Source organism: Giraffa tippelskirchi, chromosome 2 (genome assembly GCF_054371585.1).
Source record: "Giraffa tippelskirchi isolate mGirTip1 chromosome 2, T2T-mGirTip1v1.2.pri, whole genome shotgun sequence".
NCBI classification, from domain to species: Eukaryota; Metazoa; Chordata; class Mammalia; order Artiodactyla; family Giraffidae; genus Giraffa; species Giraffa tippelskirchi.
The window spans coordinates 155,143,101-155,162,877 of record NC_137276.1 but is presented as its reverse complement, the minus strand read 5'-3'; the positions used below and the strand labels follow the sequence as shown (position 1 = coordinate 155,162,877).

At 44.1% G+C, this 19,777-nt stretch overlaps 1 protein-coding gene across 4 annotated transcripts in view; it reads right to left on the bottom strand.

The window, feature by feature from the left end:
* The window catches only part of ST6GAL1 (ST6 beta-galactoside alpha-2,6-sialyltransferase 1), a 114,433-nt gene that overhangs the window by 90,155 nt on the left and 4,501 nt on the right, over window positions 1-19,777 (bottom strand). For 2 of the 4 annotated variants that reach the window (XM_081535394.1, XM_081535368.1), the window contains exon 2: window positions 18,249-18,538. The exons of 1 other annotated variant lie outside the window; for it this stretch is intronic. The gene's annotated coding sequence lies outside the window, so the exon portion shown is untranslated. The remainder of the gene's footprint in view (window positions 1-18,248; window positions 18,539-19,777) is intronic. One more of the 4 variants, XM_081535381.1, reaches the window with a different exon arrangement.

The window sequence follows — 19,777 nt, the reverse complement described above, 5'->3', positions numbered from 1 at the left end:
CTAACCCAGGTTTCCAACGAACTCAGGTCACAAGAGCACAGGCTTCACAAGGGAAGCCTGAGGAGGCTGGAGGAGAGAGTCCTCACTTGGGACAACTGCAAAAGGTCTACATGGGGCCATCCAGGGAGGTGCCACAGGCATCCTTTGACTGAACATGTGGAAGGAACCAGTGGGTCTGATTGGTTCTTAAGAGTGTGTTGACCAGGAGGTAATTCAGTATAGGAGCCAAAGTCTCTCTGCACCCCAACTCTGAGCTAGGAGCCCCTCAGCTGTGCTCCCACAGCACCCTCTCACAGTGTCTACGTCTGTCTCTCTACAAGGGTGTGATCTTCCAGACTGCAGAAAGCATTCCAGTCTCTCTGAGGACTGCTAGGTCTGTCTCGACTGGTTCCTCAGCAAAGACTTCTGCATGCCCTGAATGAAAGAGTCATGAATGAGATGCCTGTCTGAGAATCACACTCCACCCAAGAGAAAAGAAATGCCTGGCCTGACTGAAGAGTCAAGTCAGTAAAAGCCCACAAGAAAGTGCCGGGAGCCAGCTCACGAGATCCCACCCATGACAGAGTCATGAGGAGAAGGACTGATTGAGCACAGCTTCTCAGGCCTCAGGGATTCTCGGAAGGCTGCCTCAGCGCTCACCTTAAAGATGATATCTGTCTTTCTGATGTTAGCTATAATAAACCTCTTCTTATTTTCTGTGACTTGGGCAAAAGGCTTTTCCTGATTCTCTTCTAAAATAGATCAATCTGAAACCTTAATCAACTAGGCCCCCGAACGGTGGCACCCTATTAGATTATCTAGGATGTAGAGTATTTTAATCTAAACTTTCCTTGCTAGTATTTTAGTCTGTTTAACAAGTGTGCCTGTGCCTTTGGAGCTAATGTGCATGACTGCTCCTTAACAATAAAACAGTATTGACAGCCTCTGCACAGAAAGCCCCAATGGGCACAGAACCCTTTGTAGGAAAAAAGGCTTATTAGGAAATATAAGAAATATTGCTTTATGAAACTGATACTTAGTTTATATTTACTCACTATGTTTTTGCTCTTAACGTATTTAGCCTATATAATAAAAGCATAATAGTTAGAGATTTATATAAATAAAAGTTTAGCTTTAATACAAATAATAAGATAATTGTTGATTTAACTGATGATTCTTACTTAGAGCTGACCTTCAGCTTGCTGTTCTATGACTTTATGGAACCACATTCTTTTCTGTTAAGCTCAAGGCATAGGATAGATTACCGAAAACAGGTTTTACCTTGAAACTTTCTATTGATGAATTCTTTCCTGCTGTGCCTGATACAAAAGTGTTCTGATTGATCAACCCTTGTCAATGGAGAGTCACAAGATGTTAGCAGGCCCCCAGGCCAGAAGATGATGTAAACAAAATGAAACTTTTTGTAACTAAGATATGCAAATGGTGTCGATAAGGGTCAAAACTGCTGACCCATTAAGCTGATTTGGTATGACTCTACACTTTACATCTGTTTCTATGTACCACTAAAAATATAAAAGCTGTCTTGAAAACAATAAAGTCCGGAGACACTTGGAAACGCCAAGATTCGCTGTGTCTTCTCATTTTGCATCGCCGACGCCGTCCTTCCTGAGTGAACCCCTGGATCAGCTGGAGCTGGACTCCGGCAAGAAAGCAACTGGCTAAGTCCTACCTGCCTCCCCCATAGTATAAACTAAAAGCTTCAATGGAAAGGTCCTCCCCACAAAAGGAAAAACAAGAATCAGTCAGCTGAGTGAAGTAGGTCAGAGAAAGACAAACATCATATATTGCTATATGTAGAATCTAAAAAGGGGGTACAAATGAACTTATCCACAAAACAGAAATAGGGTTACAGATTTAGAAAACAAGCTTCTGGCTACCAGAGTATAAGGGCAGGGGAGGGATAAACTGGAAGACTGGGATTGACATATACACACCACTGTACATAAAATAAAAAACTAATAAGAACATACTGTATAACACAGGGAACTCTACTCAATACTCTACAATGACCTACATGGGAAGATAATCTTAAAAAGAGTAGATATATGTATATGTATTACTTTGGTGTACATCTGAAACTAATACCACATTGCAAATCAACCCATACTTCAGTAAAAAATAAAAATTAAAAAGAACCAGTTCGTTAGTTACCACCAGGCACACAGGGTAGGAATTTGGCAAGATGATGCCTTTACTGGAAGCTCTGCATAGCTATTTGCAGGTGACCTGGAAATGGGTGGAGGAAGTGGAAGGCAGGCAACCATGACAATCAATGATGGAGAACTGACTGAAACTAGTATCTGAGTTAGCTGAATCTGGATAAAACCAGCATCTGGTTTATATTATTTACTGAAATTTTTCAGAGGAAATCAAAAAAGACAAAGCTGTGGAAAAGGACTGCAATCGTCTATGAGAGAGGGACTGGAGAGGGTGATGCTGGAAAACCTCACCCCAGGAGCAGCAGTTTCCAGCCAGGGAATTCTTCTTGGCAGGTAACCATCCTTGGGGTAGGTTGAATACAGATGTCAAGACTGATGCCTATCAGTTAACATCATAAAGATGAATCCTACTGGCTGAACATGAAACACAGGCCAGATGCTGTGCTAAACATTTTTTCTCTCTCCAATCATCTTAATAACATTGCAAGGCAGATACGACTCACCTACATTTTATAGATAACGATGAGTATGCTTTACATGGAAAGCAAAGTCCCTTGTTTAAGGTCATGCAGTTAGGACAGTGCCAGGATTCAAATCCAATTCAACTAACTCTCCAAAGCCCATATCTACCACATCCAGAGACAAGACCAGCCCTGCAGATAAGGGTGGGTAAGGGAGGCCTCCAGTGAAGAAATAGGATTTGACCTGCACCAGGCCCTAGACCTAGGAGGCTCTGTAGGATGTGGGTAGCTGAACAGGGCTGGAAGAACATGAGGAGGTCCTGAAGGTCCCTGAAGTCCTATGGAATCCTTTGGGAGACTCAAATCCCAGTGCCCTATTGTTATACCGCTGTATTTTAAATAACAAATGCTGCCTATGGGTGCTTTAGAATTCAAATTGTTCATTAATTGCAGAAAAAGTCAAACAGAGGAAGATTTCCATCATTAGCTCTTTGTCCAAAGCCCAAGCATTCCACATCCGCCTCTCCGTCAGGTATCTGGTTATTGGGTCCCCTTGTACGTGAAGTGGGGGGCCTGGATGCTCTCTGAGGCCTAGCAACCCCATCACAGTTAGAAATGACCCCAGGGCACAGTCAGGTGGTCAACCTACCACCTGATGAATGAACTCCCCATTCAACAGCAACAAAAAAATGGCCACCCTACCAGCATCTGCTTTCACATCTATAATAATGATAACTCTCCTTCCAAGGCAATCCATCTGCAGACAGCTAAATATTAGTTCTGAAAAGCCTTTTATTTATTGGGTAGGCCAAAATGTTCATTCCGGTTTTTCTGCAAGATGTTATAGAAAAACCCAAATGAACTTTTGCCGCTGCTGCTGCTAAGTCACTTCAGTCGTGTCTGACTCTGTGTGACCCCATAGATGGCAGCCCACCAGGCTCCACCATCCCTGGGATTCTCCAGGCAAGAATACTGGAGTGGAACTTTTAGGTCAACTCAAAACATAGGACTTATATCCTCCCAAACCCTTTAGCTTGTACCTGCTGGTTCTAAGACCACGCTCTAGAGGAAAACAAACGTTAGTTCTTTTTTCCATGAAACAATCCTTTAAAACTATTATGTGCATGCTAAGTCGTTTCAGTCGTGTCTTACTCTTTGCAACCCCATGGACTGTAGCCCACCAGGCTCCTCTGTCTATGGCATTCTCCAGACAAGAATACTGGAGTGGGTTGCCATGCTCTCCTCCAGGGGATCTTTCCAACCCAAGAATCAAACCCATGTCTCTTATGTCTCCTGTGTTTGCAGATGTGTTCTTTACCACTGGGAAGCCCCACCTGGGAAGCCCAAAACTAGTACACACGCATCCCGCCTCAAACCTTCTCTTTTTCAAGCTAAACATTCTCATTGTTTGAGCCATTCCTTAAATGACACGTTTTCTGAACTCCACAGTGTCTAGGTGTGGCCTGACTAGTAGGGAACAGGAGACCAACTACACCCCTACCATGCAAATGTGAAGAGTTTCTGGTTAGTTTTTAGCAGCCTCATGCTGATGACCCTCAGTTAGTCAAGCGTTAACTGAACTCAAGTTTACCAGCCTTTCTTATAAGCCTTTCTCCTTAACTACACCTCTCAGCTGGGCTGTCTGAGTGTGCCATCGGTATTTGGAGCTCACCTTTTCTCCTCTATTTATCCTGGTGCTACACTTTATCTTTCTACACTCTGTTCCTCTTCTACCCTGTGAAGCTTACAGAGAACTTTGACCCTGGCACACACAACATTCACTACCCTTCCTGTCTTTAAATCATCCACAAATGGGATCAGCAAGCCCTGTCTATGTACTGCTCGATATCATGGGTTAAATAAGTGCTATCTTCCCAACAGACACAAATTAGTATCCTTTAGTGATAGTTATAAAAGCACTACATTGAAGTAGTGAACCAACCACCATCAGTCCACATTTTCCAACTTATTTGAAAGTGAAAGTGTTAGGCACTCAGTTGTGTCCAACTCTTTTGTGATCCCACAAACTGTAGCCTGCCAGGTTCCTCTGTCCAAGGACTTCTCCAGGCAAGAATACTGGAACGGGTTGCCATTCCCTTCTCCAGGGGATCTTTCTGACCCAGGGATCGAACCCAGGTCTCCCACACAGCAGGCAGATTCTTTATCAACTGAGGCCTCAGTTATTAAGGATACAAATATGTTTATTGACTGATAGAAGAGTTCTAAATTAACTATCATCATAATCAAAATAAAGTGTCTCTATGCTTTGGTATCACACAAAAATGTCTGGCCATTGAGGGAATACTTGGGATGGTCTTTAAAATATAGGGTCTGAGACAACACACAAGTTTCCTTGTGCAGAAACCACAAAGAGTTGCTAAACTGAGGGGCAAGAGGCTAGGACTGCCAACAGGGAAAGATATATAATAAGACATCAGAGATAGAGAAAAGCTATAGTGTTTTCCAATATGAACCCCAAAAGTGTCAGGTCATGGAACCCTATATCTTGTGTCCCAGAGTAAGGAAAAGCAATGGGGATGTATTGATTTAATAATTACCTTATGCATTAGTTATTACTGAGAGCCACCATGTGCAGGCATTTTACATAAGTCATCTTAGTGATGACCTGATGCTGATGCTTTGTAATTACTCCTTTTGAAAATTTAAATGTGTTTCTCTCCCTCGGTTTCTCTCACTCTCTAGAAAGTGTTGAAGACCTCCAACAGCACTTCAGCAAACCCATTTGCAAGTTTTCCCAGGGCTTTGGTAATTCATTCAATTAACACACTATCCCTTTGATAAATATTTCTCAAGATTTTCCTGATTAAAAGGCACTGTGCTAGGTGCTAGGGACTCTGGCTGACTTCAAGTAGCTGCATTTCTTAGATGCATCCCTCTTTAGCCATGGGAGTCAATCTCCTCTCCCCTTTGTTGGCTGTGTGGCCTTGGGTAGGTTACACTGAACACTGATAAACTGCCCTTTCCCTAGTGTGGATGAGTGTCATGTGCATTTGCATTATTTCAGGCACACGGGATATTTCATAAATAGTAAGGGTGTTTTTTCTTTCATTCTTTCCTATGCAGTCTGCCAATGTCTTCCCAGAGAAGGTGGGATTAAAATAGGAGTCTAATCTTCTGCCTTCTCCCTGGACATCTGTAAACTTTGTCATTTGCCACCATCAGGGAATTAAACCTGCATTCTTTGCATGCCATTTTTTAAAAAGGAAACAGATAGACGGTAGTTCTTAATACATTTTATAAATCATAGTTCCTTTTATTTCTTCCTTTCCTGACACTATTCTATTTATAAAATTCAAAGGAAACAAACTTAGATCATTTAAATCCAACTCCCAGAGGTGGTACCACTTAGTGTGAAATGGAATTGGTTCAGTGCCAGGCTCTAATTGAGAGTCAAATGATCTTTCTGTCACCCTTGGCCAACTCTTTTGTTTCCTTGGACTTACCACTTGCTATGGGCTGAATGTTTGTGTCCCCTGCAAATTCATGTATTGACATCCTAATCCCCAGATGTTAAGGTATGAGGTAGAACCTTTGGGACATAATTAGGTCATGAGGATGGAGTCCTCATGAATGTGATTAGCACTCTTATTAAAAAAAAAAAAAAGAAAGCCCCATCACTGCTTCAACTGTATGAGAACACAGCAAAAGGTGCCAGGTATGAACCAGGAAGTGGGCTGTCACCAGAATGCCAGCACACTGGTTCCTTGATCTAAGACTTTCCAGCTTTCTAAACAGTGAGAAATAAATGTCTGTTGTTTATAAGTAGCCCCGACTGACTAAGTCATCATTATATGCGCACAGAACTCTTGGGTAACAAGTCGTTCTAGTCACCCAAGTGAGTCATCTGCAAATTTATCTTCTAAAAGCATAACCATGGTGCAGAAAAGAGGAAACCAAAATATAACCACTTACACCCGCCCAAAACACTCATGATTATGCTGCTGCTGCTGCTGCTAAGTCGCTTCAGTCGTGTCCAACTCTGTGCGACCCCATAGATGGCAGCCTGCTAAGGGGAGATAAATGCCACTCACCTACAGTCAGTGGTTTGAAAAGCAAACTCCCTACATCAGACATCTGTTACTGTATTGTAGTTGATAGTGACCTGTCACTCAATTCTATAGTATTTTACTTTGTACTCAATAAATACTGTGGACCCACTATGTGCCAGGCATTGAGCTATGCGCTTGGACTCAGCAGCAATTCTTTGGCAAGCACCAGACAGAATTTGCTCCATGTCTCCTTTGCCAAACTGGATGTTATTAGCTTATTTGTCACCTCCCAACCCCCTCTTGTGTCACTTCCTCACTTCTCTTCACCCACCCATACCCAAAAGGTTGGGGTTTCTTTTTTAACAGATTAAAAAAAAAAAAAAAAACCCTCAGAGGGGACATATGTATACCTATGGCTGATTCTTGTTGATGTTTAACAGAAAATAGAATTCTGTAAAGCAATCATCCTTCAATTAAAAAATAAATAATTTTTTTAAATCCTCAAACAAATCACTTCCTCAAAGAACAACTAACCTCTCCTTCCTCACAGCAGGGCCTTTTGAGATGCTTACACTTCTCCACTTTCCACTTGTTCCCCATATAACTGGAGTCAGCCCACATCATTCCACTGAAATTGTCTCTAATTGCAAAATCTCCTCTCAGCACCTTCCTCAGTGAGGCCTCTCTGGTTCCTTTTCTTCAAACTCCCTCCCTTTAACAGGCATCCTCCCAGCTTCCCTCCTCCCTCCCCATGCCAACCTCCTCTGGTGACCAGATTCCTGCTGGCCCTGAAGTGTCCACAACCCCAGGGGTCCAGCCTCAACCTCAGGGGCTCCCCTCACTCTGTACCCCCTTACACACACCCATGGGCACCTCCCCTAGACTCCAGACCACATTTAAAAACAAAACTTAAACCAGACACCTGTACAGAAAATTTACACCTACATTTACTCATTTTCAAATGTATTAACCACTAACTATGTGCTCAGCATAATTCTGAGGGCTTAAGATGCTTAACCAGATGAAGACCACTGCCCTTGGAGCTTTACATTCTAGCAGAGTGAGACATAGAAAACCATAAGTGTAATGAGTGAATTACTTAGTATCTGGGGATGGTGCTGCTTCAACAGAAAAGAAGATGAGGGAAGAGAAGCTTGGGGAAGAGCACGTCAGTTCAGCTCTGGGTATCCTGAGTTTGAGATTAGACTCTCAAGTGGAGTGCGACCGGGCAGTCTGATAGAAGATTACAGAAGGTGGTAGGAAGGTCCAGGCCACAGGTATAAATGTGGGGGTTATCAGCACTCCAGTATTCTTGCCTGGAGAATCCCCATGGACAGAGGAGCCTGGTGGGCTACAGTCTATGGGATTGCAAAGAGTCAGACACCACTAAGCAACTAGGCATAGCACACAGTATGTATCAGCACTGAGGGCCCTTTGGAGATTCCTGATCAGCTGGTTGAGTTTTTCTCTACCCAATCATATGGGTGTTTACTCTGGAACAAGAGTTCCTGGGTTTAAACCTGACTTTACCACTTTTCAACTATGTGATCTTAACAGGTTACTTGACTACTCTCAAGATGTGTCCTCATTTGTAAAAATGGAGAAAACAGTACCTATCTCATAAGATTATAATGAGAGGGAAAGGAGGCAATTCATGTTAATTACCTTGCACATGGTAATAAGCATTCAATATGTGTTAGGAATTATAATCCTCTCCCTCAGTCTCTCCATCACTTAATATTTTGTTAAGCACTTTTCCTTCTTTCTTATCCCATATTCAATGTCCCTTCACTCAGGGTGCTCCTGGATTGCATTTTCATCCTGGTACCTCACTGCCCCTAACACAAGCCCATAAAGGTATTGGCAACCCACTCCAGTGTTCTTGCTTGGAGAATCCCAGGGACGGGGGAGCCCGGTGGGCTGCCGTCTATGGGGTCGCACAGAGTCAGACACGACTGAAGCGACTTAGCAGCAGCAGCAGCATAAAGGTATTGAATCAAACACAACAGGAAACAAAGTTCTATTATTACTGCTCTCAAAACATTTCTTACAACTGTCTCCATCTCTCTTGTCTCATCATTTCTCCTCTGAACACCCAATAAATTTTACTCAAACATCAATTATAGCTCAAATAAAATTAAAATTTTAATTGGCTTGCATGTCTGTCTGCCCTTAAAATTAAGCATCTCAACCAAGTAATAATTAGCTCCGTAACCCTAGTGCCTTTGTGTCCAGTGCCCAGACCAAAGAAAGCATCGAATAAACATCAGTTAAACAAATTTTTAAAAAGTTTTTATTGGCTACCTGCTAGACACTAAAATTAAAATACAGTTATCACCACCTCCACATAAACTACATTTCCTGCCCTCAAAGAGTTTTGAGAGACAAACTTAGCACCTAAGGCAGAAAACAAAATAGCTGAACAAATGTAATGAAATTAATGACAGAGTAAAGTGTATAATATTGGCTATATTTACACAAAGAGTTCCAGGAAAAGATACTGTGGCTAGAGTTAGAAATGAAGAAAGGTGCTACTACCCACTTTCCTTTCCTTTCCCTGCTTCTCTCCTTCCCCCTGGAAAGGAGAAATGGTACTGTGTAAGAGCTGCTGCTGCTGCTAAGTCACTTCAGCCGTGTCCGACTCTGTGCGACCCCACAGACAGCAGCCCACTAGGCTCCCCCGTCCCTGGGATTCTCCAGGCAAGAACACTGGAGTGGGTTGCCATCTCAAATTGGAACCCAAAGGAGCTTCTGGAAGAAAAGATGGCAGACAGGCAATCAGAAAGGAGAGGATGGTGAGGACCCGCCATCTTGAGTACTCAAATGATGTTAAACCAAAAACAAGATCTGCTCACAGTTACAGAAAATAAAGCTTGAGTTGGAGAAAGCCCTCAAATTTCTTTACCTCTCTTGGATGATTTTTGTTCTTCTAACAGAACAGATCTATGTATCAGAAGACAATCTCTTTGTGTTGGCCAACCAAGATGGGGCCAGATGGTCTCCTTCTCAAAGTTAATACACACAGGTGCCCTTTTATCTCAAGGTTGATGAAATGATGTACATCTCACACTCCCTTCCTCTCACTGAATCTTCCCACCTGTTTTCATTCCTCATGAACAAATTCCTGGCCCTCAACGTAGTTGCCTCAGAGCCCAACAGTCCCCAACATAGTCAGCCACCATCCTTAGCATTAATGGTGCCTCACTGAGAGTCACTAGCAACCAGAAATCTCTCTCTGCCAAAGTCATCAAAAGATGTCTTTGGGAAGGTCATGGCTGTCCATATTAATAAAGGTTAGAGAGGAGTTCCAATGTGAGTATAAGGATCTGCCATCCCTGTGATACACTTTTACACAGCTTTGCTCTCTATCAGTTGTCAGCATAACCAATCCCTAAGCTTCCTCATCAAGAGAAGCAAAACTTCCTATTACTCCAATAAGGCGAAATTATATATGCATAATAAGTTCTAACTTGTGATTCACAGAGAGATAGGTTTGAAGTCCAAGTCCATTGTTTACTAGCTCTGTCACCTAGGGCAACTTAGCTGAATTTTTGGGCATCAGTTTATTCATTGGTACAACAGGGGTAGTGCTACCTCTATCATCAAGTTGTGGGGAGAATTAAATGACAAAAGAAACACTCAGCCCACAATCAGTGTTCAAGGTGGCAGCTATTAATAACGTCCTGGCTCTTAGAATCTAACGTAGGCAATCATTCAGCTGGTTTTCTTCTAGCAGGGTCTTAATGACTGCTCTTAGTCTGTAAGAAAGCTTATGCTGAGTTTTTTTTTTTTTTTAATTGCTTCTGCTTTATGTTTTGGTTTCTTGGCCATGAGGCACGTGGGATCTTAGCTCCCTGATCAGGGATCGAACCTGCACCCCCTGCATTGGAAAGTGAAGTCTTAACCACTGGACCACCAGGGGAATCCCTATGCTGAGTTTTACCATCAAGGTTGAGGTTGTAAACAAAAGGTCAATGGGCCAGGGTAGGGGGTCAAGCCTTCCTCCAGGTTCTAATGAGACAAGATTTCCAGACTATGATCTGTAATGTATGTGCTCACAGGATAGGCCTTGAGAACTTAAAGACAAGAAGACCTGGGAATCCTGGGAAGAGATAGAAAGACATGTGCCCACCAGCATTCTCTGTGAAACATGAAGTGCTCAGAGCCCTGATGGCAGGACTGGGGTTCTAGTGACCCAGAAGCTATGGAAGAGACAGTGCAGGTTGCCTAGGACACACTGCAGGAAGCAATGGCCCCAGAGTATCTACTCACTTTGGCTGCCGCCACTCCTTTTTCCTGCTTTCCCTTCCAGGGTTGGAATCTGTTTTGACTTTGCATAGCTCCTCAACTCCACCTCTGTTGGAACCTTCACACACCCAAATCCTCCCCAGCATGTGCGTGCAGAGGGCAGTCACTAACCTGGCCCTAGGTCCTTAAAGCACACCGGCTTTGTGGTATAGCCGATTTCTTGAACGGGAGGAACAGGGATCTCTGAAGGCAGCTCATTTCATGTACAGATAGTTCTGAGTATACAGTTTTAGATTGTAGATTCACAATCCAGAATCTACTTCTCTTGACTTCTACTTCTAAGTTCTAGTTCTAAGACTAATGAATTTTTAAAAGATGAAAGTCTTTGCATGATAAAATACGCTGCGTGCAAAGTTGCTTTAGTCGTGCCCAACTCTTTGAGACCCTATGGACAGTAGCCCGCCAGGCTCCTCTGTCCATGGAATTCTCCAGCCAAGAATATTGGAGTGGGTTGCCGTGCCCTCCTCCAGGGGATCTTCCCAACCCAGTGATTGAACCTGCCTTTCCTGCATCTCCTGCATGGCAACAGATTCTTTACCACTGAGCCACCCAGGAAGCCCATATAATAAAATATCCTTTCAGTTAATTCATGTCACAATAGTCACAGCTAATATTTATTGCAGCCAGTCATGAGTCACACCTTACAGGCAGGAAAGTAACATATAGTATTTTCTGAACTTGCTAGATCTTAATACCATCTGGAGTACCTGCTATATACATTGCTCCCCAGGCCCTACCGCAACCAGACTGAATCAGTGAGCCCCAGGTGACTAAGATCACACAACCTGGAGGCTGGTGGCCCAGTGAATCAAGTGCGGCAAACCTGGGTCCACTACCCGATTGCATCATTTACCCACTGCGTGACCTCAGGCAACGTAGTTAGCCTCTCTGAACCTTAGTCATGTATCTGTACTTCAGAACGATGACAGCACCTATCTTCAGGGTATGTCATAAACCACTTAGCAGAAAGTCTGTAGATAGTGATAACTGATCCTAATATAATCACTGATCCATAACAACCCTCTTATTTTTGCTCAGTGCTACACAATTCAAAATTAAAGTGCCCAAGACAAGGATTTATTTACACTCAGATCTGACCATGTCTAAAGTCTAAGTGCCTACACGCAGCAGTAGGAGAAGGCGGAAGTAAATGGGCAGGAGGCTGAGTGGCACAGAATGACCTACATATCCAGGTCCTAGCTCCAAATTCACTCAGACTCAGCTCATATTGCATCCTCAGGAGCCACCATGGGGCAGAAGCCCTGGCCAGCAGGACGCCCCGAGCACCACAGTTAAGGAAAGAAAGGTTACCCTGAACTTCCTTCTGCCTCTGCTTCTGCTCCTCTTCTACATGCCACCCACCTCCCCTTCCTTTTGGGAATATTCAGAATGCCTAATTTTTCTCCCAGTGCACACCCAGCTCTCCTGGGAGGCAGGCTGGGGAGAGTTTGAGACTGCAGGTGGGATGCTTCGCTCCCCAACTGTGAGACTTCGCTTCATTCCTCTGGGACCCTCTTTCTGCAGTGGGGCCCCTTTGCAGGAATGCTCCTAGCACACAGTCTGGCTCACCTGTCAATGAATCAAGAGCCCCACAGCTTTAGCCCCACAGCTTTAGCCTATCACTTCTCTTTCTCTAAAGTCCCTTGGATTTTCAGTTAGTGGGGCCACCTGTGACTCATATTTAATAGTTTAATTGATAAGCCCTCATTCATTTGTTCACATAAATATATCACCCAAGTACAGATGATACAGAAATAAATAGGGTCCAGTCCCTATTCCTGAGGCCTTAGAGAAAGGGAAAGATCCATAAACTGATAGGTGGAAAGATCATGTAAGGTATCAAGAACTAAGGGCTGGGGGTGGTGCCAACTCAGAAGTCAGAAAAGGTAATGTTCACTCTGGGTTTTGAAGGATGAATAGGAGTTTACCAGGCAGAAAAAGGTATGCCCAACAGCGGGGGGGAAAAAACAGTGCAAAGGCTGTCACAAAAGTGGGCCTGTTGTACTTAAGAAATATTAAGCTGTGAAGGGTAAAGGTATGAGAGCTGCAGAGATGAGAAATGGGGTTCAACAGGATTATCTGCTCAGACATTAAGGAGGTTTTCCAAGCAAGCAAGTGATGTTGCTCGATTATTTTCTCTAAACTCAGAATTGAGCTCCTGGCACTAGAAAGGAGCTTTGGTGGAGCTTGAAGAGGAGTCATTTCAGCTGACAGAGAGGAAGGAGCCAGAGACCATTCATCCTCAGCCCTAGGCTGGCCTGCAGCCCCACCATCTACTCCACCAAACCTTGACCCAACTGACACTGAACTCTAGTCAAGTTCCCATTTACAGAGTGATGAGAAGCCACAAAATGAGAGACAGAGGAGCTGGGACCAACTGTAGGAACAAACCAGAGGAAAGAGGAGGAATTATTTTGTGTTTGGTGGCTCATGGTGTCCTCAAAGGCATCCTCAAAGCCAGATGACTCTGGATTCGAATCCCATCTCCACTCTTTACTACTTACATGACCTTGTGTAATTCATTCCACCTCTCAGAGGCTGTTTTCTCATCCTTTACACAGGGCTAACAAGCTCTACCTCAAAGATTTGTTCTAAAGATTAAAACTAGATCACTTATTTCAAGTGGCCAGCATAGCATCCACTGTAAAATGGTTCTCTAAATATTACTAAGCTGATTTTAATATGTTCATTTTGTCTTAGAGGGGAGGAGGCCACCAGACTAAAGGACGTTCAAAGAACAACGGGTCCCCCTGAAGCACCAGAATGGAGTCAGCCCCAAGAGACACTCACTAGGCAGTTGTGAGCTCCTAGGTGAGACCCTGACCCACCCCTTCCAAGTTTCTCTCTGCCCTCCGTGGCTGTTTGCAGTTTCCGTAGGATAGGATCACATTTCCCACCTGAGCCCCTGGGCCTAGGAGAGCTGGGAGCCCTGCAGCCCCGGACTTTTCAGAGGGCTCACATGACAACCTGGCAAGGCGCAGCCATTCCCAGCAAAGGCATTAATAAAACATGTCTTTTTCCACAAACTCTGGCAAACAGTCTAAAGTGACAAGTGAAAACATTGAGTCCAAATTCTCACTGGGGCTGAGGAAGCCAAAATAACGTGCCTATCAGGGCTAAATCATGGGGCTGAGTCACAGTTCTGCTCAGGGGTGGTGGCCAAATGAAATGGCTGATGATAAAGCTAAGAACTGAAGCAAAACCGTGTTCCTTGAGGAATAAACTGCCTGTACTGCTTCTGAATGATTCAAGTGGAAAGTTTCCTCGACCCAGAGGCACAGAGAAAGGAGGCCGTGAGACATGTTGGTTGAGGAATGAATTTAGTTGTGGAGAGCACCTCAGCAACAGCCCAAAATACAGCAGCTACCACAAGCAGCCCAGAGACCCTGAGGTAGGAGACCTGAGGAAGCACAGGCCGATCCCCTCCAGAAGCAACAGGACAAACAGCGTAGGTTTCAGTAGGATTTTTGTCTCCTTGTTTGTACCATTGTTTTGCTGTTGTTATTGTTCAGTCATTGAGTTGCGTCTGACTCTTTTGTGACCCCATGCACTGTAGCCCACCAGGATCCTCTGTCCATGGAAATTTCCAGGCAAGAATACTGAAGCAGCATGCCATTTCCTTGTCCAGATCTTTCTGACTCAGGGACTGAACCTTTGTCTCCCACATCACAGGCAGATTCTTTACCACTGAGCCACCAGGGAAGCCCTTGGTTGTACCATATCAGTACCAAACCAGTGCCTGCCTTCCAGGCACTCAGTTGTATGAATAAAGAAATATGTAGTGGGGCAGCATGAGTTAGTAACCATGCAAATCTAAGCCAGCCCCTTACCCTCTCTGAACCTCAGTCTTCTCATCAAGAAAATGGGACAATGACAGCTACTTTGAAAGGTTCTTATAAGAATAATGAATGAAATAGCCCCTAAAAGAATGCTAAATAGCAGGCACTCTAGAAATGAACTTCTCAGAATTAGCCCTCGGTCTTCCAACAGAGTCCTTGAGTTTCAGCTGTTGCCAATTCTCATCGGTGGAGGAGGGAAAAGGAGATTGGGAGAAACAGTGAAAAGAGAAGATAAACCAACTAAAGGTCACACATCAAAGGAAGATAAAGAAGACCCCTATGGTCACCCTTCCATGTGTGGCCCTAGACAAGTCATGTATTTCTCTAGGTCTCAGAATTCTCTGGTAAGAAGGGGAGCTAGATCTAAGCAGTGGTCTTCATGTTGTGCTCCAGGAAGCCTAGGGAATCTGTGGAGACCCTAAGGGGCTGTCTTGCAGTAAAGAGGAAGTAGACAGGCAGGCCCTCAGGCAGCTTCAGGAAGCTTCCTACCGAAGGAGATCTTCTGAAGAAACAGTTCCACCCTTGGTCCTTAACTTTCTGAAAGCTAATGCTTTCTCCAAAGTTGCTGGCATCCTCCCAACCACCAGTACTCTGCAGGAACCTGGTCTAGGACCCTCACTCTCAGGGTTATGCAACACAGGGTTCGCAGTCAGGGCCTCCTTAAATTTTGTGCCCGAGGGACCTCACTCACCTCGAGTACCGCCCCAAGTCCCCAGCCCTTCTTCAGTGTCTATACTCACTCACCGCGTTGACTTCTGGCACTTCCCTCCCTGGAAATCTCTCACTACTACCTTCAGTGGCGCCACCTTCCACCAGGATAAGTGTTCCACTTCTTTCTGGTTCCTCTCCTTCCTCCTGGGCAAGAGGAGTAGGACAAGGAGCGGCATGGAGGGAAAGAGAAAAGCACACCAGGCAAAGGGAAAGCATGATGGGGAGGAGGTTGTGGAGTCTGGCTTTGGACAGGCTGAATCTGAGGGGTTGGTTGAAGTACAACAGGCAGATGGGTAAGGCAGGTATGGACCCTAAGAGAAGAGGTTGGGACAGAGAGGTTTTCTCCCCTACCTGGCAGAATCTTCTCTCCCATCCACTTCTTCTTTCCTTGCCCCACTTCCCCTGTTCACACCAAGTCCACATCACCTAACATTAGGATACTTACGAACCTCCTAACCCATGCCCACTTCTCATCCCTCAGATCACACGAGATTACTCTCCCAAGCCCAGCTCTGCATAGTCACGCCCCCTCCTTGGAGACTTGAAATAGCATCTTCCCTGTTTGCTCCAGCCAGTCCAAATTCCTCAGTCTAGCATCCAAACTTCCCACCCTGCCCCCAATCACCACCCCACTGTATGCAGATGCGCCCCTAGGCTGTTGGCCACCTGAAGAGCCAAGCATCCCTGACTTTCCTGGCATTCTTTTCCTCCTTCAGTACACCTCACCACTCACCCCAAGTCCACCTGTGGAATCTTCACACTGCAAACAGCACCCCCAATCTCCTCTCTTCCCCAATCCTGCAACCACTTTTGCCAAAGCTTACAACTGTGTGCGAATGTTGGGGAGTATGCGTCCCTCCAGCTTGGCCAGTAATTTCAGTGCAATCAGCAGGTACTGCAAAAGCATGGCCCTTGTCTCATCAATTAGGAGCCACAGGATAGAAAACTATCACCTGCCCCACAGCAGCCACAGGTAACCTATAACCTGCAGGCTGTTGTTTAGTCGCTAAGTCCTGTCCAACTCTGTGTGACCCCATGGATTGAGGCCACCAGGCTCCCCTGGCTACAGGATTTCCCAGACAAGAATACTGGAGTGGGTTGCCATTTCCTTCTCCAGGGGGTCTTTCTGAACCAGGAATCAAACCTGCATCTCCTGCATTGGCAGGCAGATTCTTTACTGTCTGAGATGCCAAGGAAGCCCAACCTGAAGGTAGATTACATCTAACAATGTATCTTCAACAGGAAGCTTGTCAGCCTCCGTCTCCACTTGTTGCTCTCTTTATTGCCTTTTGCACCTAGCCCAGCTGTGCTCTCCAGCAGGCTCTCAATAAATACTAACTGAATTAATTGATGAGATCCTTCTACTGGGAGCACAAACTAATTCCATAAAAAATAATTACAGAGCTATTTCTGTGAAAAATAATTTCTTGATTTTTCCATTTGAAGATGACCCAACCGATGATGGAAATGTTCTAAAAGTGGATTTTAGTGATGGTTGTGCAACCCAGTAAATTTACTAAAAATCACTGAATTTACACTTAAAGCAAGTTAATTTCATGGAATACAAATCCTATCTCAATAGAGATGGTTTTTTAAAAACCTGTGTGATGAATAACTCTACCATGGTGGCTCACTGTGTTTGGTTGAGTAATAAGGTGACTGAGTCATGAGAATATTCAAAAACAAAGAAACTACAAAAAATGATGACCCAGCCCTGTGAGGTATGACTCTGAACTTAGTCTCCATCCCCATGGCATCAGCAGCAGCTGTAAATGGTTGGGGATGAGTAACCTCACAAAACAGCCTGGGTTGTTGGGGTGGGAAGAGCACTAGGAATGACCACGCATTGGGTCAGTCTCTAGTCAGGACACAGCAGAAAGTGAACTGATCCTGTAGAACGTTCCACAAGGTCCCCTGCGGTAGATCAAGGCTAAGGAATCAGACTCCAAGCAGAATCACTTCCCCAAGGAGGTATCCTCCGACCTCAGACTGGTTAACTCACCCAGCACCACAGAATTTCCTTTACAGAAATCCACAGTCCATGAGTGTACACTTGGTTGTGTTATTAATCAATTCATATTTCTCTCTGTAGACCACATGCTGTATGAGGTCAAGGACTGTAGCTCAAGGGCTCACGGTGCCTAGTACAGAAGGAAGCACACCTTACATTCTTATTCTTAAAGCTGATTGAACGCTGATTGAGTGAATGGACACTCATCTTTGATTAAAGTGGGACAAGGTAAACACACACCTCGTTTTCTCTCAGTGCAGTACTGCCGTGCAGCTGAGTATTCATAATTCTTAAGGGCCTCTGTAGAGCAGAGGGAACCAACATTCTCTAGGGTAAGTCACTACACCACCCCTACTTATCCTTTCCAATCTACCCACTAGGTATGGTTACTGGCCTGTTTACAAGTAAGGAATCTAAAGCTCTGCATCTGTCAGTTTGTCATGGGAATTAAATCAGAAAATATACACAAAGCACTTGTTATCCAGTATGAGTGCTGTATAATTCTTAGCTACCATTATTATTTTTCCCAGCACAATGAAGCTGCCTCTCCACCCATAAGTAAAAAGAAGAGATGATCCCAAGCACAGAGAGGGCCTGAGGCCATGGCAGCCTCCCTTGGCACCTCAGACCTCCAAACACCGAGAAAAGTCATCCGGAGTCAGATTCAGAGGTTTCTTCATCTCAGCTGCCAGGAAGTACATATTCTGGCACATGGGGACTAGGGAAGGAAAGGGTAGAGGAGAACTTACCCCAGAGCCTAGTAAAAAATCAACATAGGTTGTTTGTTCATCTGTGGGAAACAATAAAAAAGAAAAAAAAAAACCCTCTCCTGAAAAAAACACCCAAGTCTACAAACTATCACTTTCCTGGAGCCACGCAGGACAATGAAGCAAGATCCTATAGCCAGCTAAGTGGATCCGAAAACAAGTGAAGCCAGACTTCCAGGGCAGCTCCAGAAACAGTGGGAGGGGGCTGTCAGCTTCCTTTTGCTTCTCACATTTAAAAAGTACAGGCTGGGGTTGAGCTTCACACAGCCAACCTGAGAGCAGAAAGGGAAAGAGTTACACAACCAGCCACTAGAGAAACACAGATGAAGACCACAATGAGCTACCCCTGCACACCTATTAGAACAACTGATATTAAAAAGAAGACACCCCCTAATTATCCTTCCCTGCCACTCCCTCCCTTGGCAACTGTAAGTTCATTCTCAAAGTCTGAGAGTCTCTTTCTGTTTTGTAAGTCCATTTGTATCATTTCTTTTTAGATTCCACATATAAGGGCTGTCATATGATACTGCTCTTTCTCTGTCTGATTTACTTCCTTCAGTAGGGAGATTGGGATGGACAAGTACACACTGCTATATTTACAACAGATAATCAACAAGGACTTACTATATAGTACATGGAACTCTGCTCAATGTTATGTGGCAGCCTGGATGGGATGGGACTTGGAGAGAGAATGCATACATATTATATGTATGACTGAGTCCCTTTGCTGTTCACCTGAAACTGTCACATTGTTAATTGGCTATACTCCAATATAAAATAAAGTGCTTTTTTTTTCTTAATTTTTGAAGAAATGTTTGTGTTCAAATTGATGAATTAGAGTGCTTTTTCCAATAAAAAATAAATAAAAGAGGATGCTGCAAATGCTGATGAGGAGGTGGAAAAGTAGATCTTTCCTACATTGCTGGTGGGGAGAGAAAACCATACAGTCACTCTAGAAAATAGTTAGGCAGTTTCTTAAAAAATTAAAAACACACTTGCCATACAACCCAGCAATTTCCCTCCTGAGCATTTATCCTGGAAAAATACACACACACACAAATTAGGGGGTTTCTTTTTTTTTTTAATAAAATTTGATGTTCACATAAAAACTTGTGCAAAATTGCTCACAGCAGTTGAATCTGTTATAGTCAAAAACTAGAAACAACCTAGATGTCCTTCAATGGGTCAATAGTGAAACTGATACATTCATACAATGGAATAACACCCATCAGTAAAAAAAAAAAAAAAAAAAAGAGCTAACTATTGGTACTCTCAACAACCTGGAGGGACCTGAAGTACATTCTGATGAGTGAAAACAAGCCAGTCTCAGAAGGCTGCATATTATATGACTCTATTTACAGGACACTCTGAAAATGACAAAATTACAGGGATGAGAAAAGCGAGACAGGACCAACCCGGCATGACAATGAATGGGTGGCGTGAGGGAGAACTCTATGTGGAGGAATAGTTCTGTACCTTGATTGCAGTTGTGGCTCCATTAATTTAAACAT